The sequence below is a fragment of the Haemaphysalis longicornis genome, unplaced genomic scaffold (assembly GCF_048455015.1).
Source record: "Haemaphysalis longicornis isolate Haplotype H1 unplaced genomic scaffold, Haemaphysalis longicornis Haplotype H1 scaffold_1, whole genome shotgun sequence".
NCBI classification, from domain to species: Eukaryota; Metazoa; Arthropoda; class Arachnida; order Ixodida; family Ixodidae; genus Haemaphysalis; species Haemaphysalis longicornis.
The window spans coordinates 483159896-483165244 of record NW_027526203.1 but is presented as its reverse complement, the minus strand read 5'-3'; positions in this window follow the sequence as shown (position 1 = coordinate 483165244).

The following is a 5349-nucleotide window of genomic DNA, read 5'->3' as shown; positions in this document are numbered from 1 at the left end:
ATAGGTTTGCAAGATGTAGGTATCATGGCCAAGCTTCCAGGTTACAGGGCTTCTCAGAGTAACAATAATCATGCTACAGCTGTTTTCGTCCACCGCAATATCCCTGCCAAACGGATACAATTTGATAGCATTTCTATTCCCCACGATTTAGTGGTTCTCTACCCAAGTAAACGGAAGGCTAAGCGCCTATGTGTTCTCAACATCTACAGCGGCCCTCGTTCAATAGGACACACATTTAGCCTCTTGTTTACTCTCACTAAGCAAACAGTAGGGCCTCATGCTTTTATTATTGTTGGCGACTTCAATGCACCACACACCGCCTGGGGATACCCTCACTATTCTCGCAAGGGCAGGCTCCTCTGGGATCACATCCAAGCACATCGGCTTACTACAGAATCGCATCCAATGTCACCCACTAGATTTGGCAACAGCGTACAGAGAGATTCCTCCCCAGACCAACCTTCACTTATAATGTCACCAGCGCATGCTGGTCTAACACCAATGACTCATTAGGTAGCGATCACTTTATTCTCCAAACTGATGTAAATTTAAAAGGCCCCCTGAGGCCCCGTCCATGGCAGACACATCTGCCAAACTGGAATGAATTCCGTGAGGTGCGGCAAGCCCATGAGCCTCCAGAAATCACCCCTTCGGGTCTTGAACAGTGGGTAAAGCAGCTCCTTACTGACGCACGAACCACGAGCACTCCTGTAGACCCCGGCACTCCATCCGAAACGGTGGATTCCCACTTGCAACACTTACAGAACGCATTTCGAAGCATCCAGCGCAGATGGCGGAAAAATAAGCGCAACAGAAAATTAAAACTGAAAATGGCTCACCTAAATAAAGAAATAGAGAACTATTCTGTACAACTTGCTTAAAGTCATTGGCATGAAATTTGCAACAACATGAAAGGCAGCCTTGGTATGCGGAAAACCTGGTCCCTTTTGAGATACCTCCTGGATCCCACTCGCACAAAAACAGAACAATGTAATCGGCTCACAGCGATCATACAAAAATTCCCGGGTACAAATCAGGAACTAATGGATAGAGCTTGCTCTTTATATATTCCCACGGGAGACTCTCAGCCACTTCCACCATATCATGGATCACCTAATCATAACCTAGATGCCGCCATCACGGAGGCGGAAGTGCGCAGCGCTCTTCTGGCTATTCGCCCAGGCTCGGCACCGGGGCCAGACGGAGTAACCAACAAAATGCTGCGCAACCTGGACGATCCCTCAATATCGGCTCTCACGCGATACTTCAATTATTTTTGGGAACGCGGGGTACTTCCTTCCGAATGGAAACATGCCAAGGTCACGCTTATCCCAAAACCTGGAAAGCCCCTTACTATAGATCATCTCCGACCCATATCTCTAACTTCATGTGTTGGTAAGGTCCTGGAGCATATCATCCTCGCCCGCCTAACGCTTCACCTGAATTCCACCAGCGCTCTTCCACACTCGATGATTGGCTTCCGCCCTGGACTTTCTACTCAGGATGTCCTTCTGCAACTTTCCCGTGAGGTAATCAACCCTTCAACCCGACTTGATACTGCTGCGATTCTTGCGCTGGATGTCACCAAAGCATTTGATCGAGTCACCCACAGCGCCATCTTGCGTGGCTTGGAAACAATATCCCCTGGAGAGCGTGTGTACAACTACGTGCGTAACTTTCTAACGGCGCGTACAGCGTTCGTTCAAATAGGGGACATTAAATCTGACGTGCTGACTCTCTCTTCCGTAGGGACTCCACAAGGCGCCGTTCTTTCTCCTCTATTATTTAATTTGGCTCTCCTCAATATTCCGAAAAAGCTTGAAAAGATTCCGCAACTTCATATTAGCCTATATGCGGATGATATAACGTTATGGGTCACTGGTGGTAGCGACGCATTCATTGAAAACACATTGCAGCAAGGCGCACGAGTCGTGAATGAGGAAGCCCAGTCTGCGGGCCTGGAGTGCTCTCCCGCAAAATCGGAGCTTCTCCTCCTACCAGCCAAACCGACCTCTCAAAATTCTCCAAACATCAAAATTTACCTGAATGAACATTTGATCCCAGAGGTGCGCACCCTCAAAGTCCTCGGTCTTATCATGCAGCATAATCGCAGCAACACAAAATTTATCTCGGAATTAAGCTCACACGTTAATCAGACAATCGTACTCATCCACCATGGTTTCAAGGAGACTGAGAGAATCAGGCTTGTCCAAGCCTTTATCATTAGTCGTATAACATATTCTCTCCCCTACCTTCGTGTTTCGAACGCCGAAATTAAGAAAATTAATTGCCTCATCAGAAAGGCATATAAAGCTGCACTACAAATTCCTCAGAGTTCATCCACTGCCTCGGGGTTCATAATACTGCCCAGGAGCTGGTCGAGGCACACCATATCAATCAGCTCCGTCACCTCTCAACTACGTCTACTGGACAGCATATACTGGTCCGACTTGGTATCAGGGCCCCAGTCTGTACCGAACCGGCTATTCCTATCCCCCGGCCTATCCGCAGCTGCCTCCGCGTCCGCCCTCTTCCGAGGAACATGCACCCCACCTACCACAGAGGTAGAAAGGAGCAACGGGCACGGGCGCTGGCCAAAACATTTCCCACCAAACCTGACATTATGTATGTGGATGCGGCAGAATACCGCCATCCCGACGCCTTTGCCCTCGCCGTAATTAATAGCCCGAATGACCCCCCTGTTAACTCTATAACCGTACGCGCAAGCACCCCTGCAGCGGCAGAGGAGGCGGCAATAGCGCTCGCACTAACAACCCGGCCGACACCTACAATTATAATCACCGATTCGAAAACGGCCATCCAAAACCTCGCCCGCGTGTACATATCATCCGTGGCGTCCAAAATTCTCCTTCGAAATCCCCCGTCCTCCCTGGTAGACATCGTCTGCACCCCGGCGCACACTGGTTTGGGGGGCAATGAGGCAGCGCACAATGCAGCACGAGGATTGACCATCCGTGCCGGTGAGCCTCGTCCCCTACCACGGCGCCAGGTCAGCCAGGGATCAGTTAATCACGTACCACGATATAACCACGCATTACCCCCTCTCTCGCCGTCGGTACCCTCCTGCCCACCCTGAGCTAACCAACCATCAGGAGCGATTATGGCGGCTCCTGCAGACAAACTCTTTGGCCTGCCGAGCACTACTGCATCGCATTCACCCCTCGCAATTCCCCTCGCCAAACTGTCCACTCTGTGGGGACCTAGCCACACTGGTCCACTCTATGTGGGCCTGCCCTCAAGATCCCTTTCCCTCCATAGTTAGTACGAGCAGTGGGAGGGAGCGCTGGGCAGCTCGGACCCAGAGGTCCAGATACTTCTGGTCACCCGCGCTGACAACGACGCCGCCGGCCTCAAACCGACGGCCACACCGCTCCCGTGAACCCGGTTAAGGCTCAATAAAGCGATCTCTCTCTCTCTCTCTCTCTCTCTCTCTCTCTCTCTCTCTCTCTCTCTCTCTCTCTCTCTCTCTCTCTCTCTCTCTCTCCATGTGTCGCCATCTTGACCCAATTTAAAAATCCCCACGCGGTCTAGATAATTTGCCCGACGGAAATATACGGTGTGTCTCATAGCACAGGAGTAGTTTTGTGGCACCAAGCACCAATATTTTTGGAAAGTGTGTTTTTGCAGGAACGCAAAAAATACTAGGGCCCCCACATTTTTTAAAATTATTTCACGCCGAGTTCCCACACGAATAATTTCTGTTCTTTTTTGCTGCTTTCAGCCAGCCAATAAGCAAAACACCAAAACGTACATTTTGCTCTATATAACCTTTCCCGTGTCATCACTGCTGAGGAAGCTAGCGCTGTGGTGCCTGGTATAAATCTTCAGTGTTTCGTGACCCGTAGAACGGACAAGATAGGGTTTTTATCGTATGCAAATAAGGATAATGTATATAGCAGGGAATACGGTTAGTGTATTGTAGGCACATTGCAAGAAACTATCCCATAACTTAGTATGCACTATGTATTTCGTCTAAAAAAAACAGTACTAAAGTAGATGACAATGCGGAATGCGACGCATAGTGGCGCACACATCCTATAGCCATCTCATAACCACCTCAAAATGCATCCCAATGACCAGAGTCACTGAGCGACTGAGAGTTAACTAAAGCTCATGTTTAAGAATTATTTTGGCTCACACCCTTCATAAGGTGTCTGCTAACAAATTACCTTGTAGGATTTTGTTTCTTGTTCTACAGCTGATAAAAAAACGTGCACCACTTGTGCCCGCCGGTACGCATGCCTAACTCGGAGGTTTTCACTTTGAGGGTGATGGACGATTCCAGAGAGACGATAATGTGTTGCGATTTAAGCAACAAAAAAGAAACAGCAGGAAGTATATTCCACAGACAAGCATGACCTTTGGTTGTAGCTTTAAGTATAGGCCTTGGGACAGTACAAGGGTTACGCGGGAAAGTAGCTGGTAAATTGTAACTGCTTCATTTGGTTTCTTTAATATCGGGCATAGTCGCTTACGTTTGTCGTTAGAATCGCACAACTTTTATTGTGAAAAAGAAGTATGGTGAATGCACAAAAATTGTATTTATTTTTTGGTCGCATTAAACTACAAACAGTTTTATTTATTTACTTATTAAAAATTCCCTACAGGCCCCTGTACAGGCATTGAGTTAAGGAGGTAAATGGTGAAGTGTTACAGATCGTACACAATTAGTTCACGCGTTACAAAGCATAGCAGCACAACTAAATGCGACGAGGTTTGCAACATAAGATTAAGTTAGAAGAGGATAACAAGAAGAGAGAAAAGACGATTGCATAGTGCACACACGAAATCTATGCACATGGATGACAAAGTGAACCGAATACAATTAGGGTAGCATATGAAGGAGACATCAACGAAAGATAGCCGACTTTACCGACGCGACGCGCACCAATCAGTTGCTATAATTTGCAGAACGCACACAATAAAAAGGACCAGAAGAAACACGGAACCTCTGTCCGTACGCAGAAAACATTTTCAGTATACTACATTCATAATCGAGCACAAAGTGCGACACTAAAAAAAGAAAAAAAAAAGAGAAGAACGCACATGCTGTGCAACAGAGACGACAGATTCTGTGGTCTTCAAGTACATTTTTTAGACGTACACAGGAGGGATATAGGACATGGCAGAACAAAAAAATGTGCAAAACAGTGGTAAGATCTTATTGCGAAAAGAGACTGAGCAGCAACTGACGGAAATAATTATTGTCTGATACAAATGCGATGTTATCTCGAAGACCATTCCACAAACGTATGGCGCGAGGAAGAGCAGATGAGTTGAACGGATCAATTGCCCCGTATAATCGCGTGAAACTGAAGTGATTGTGCA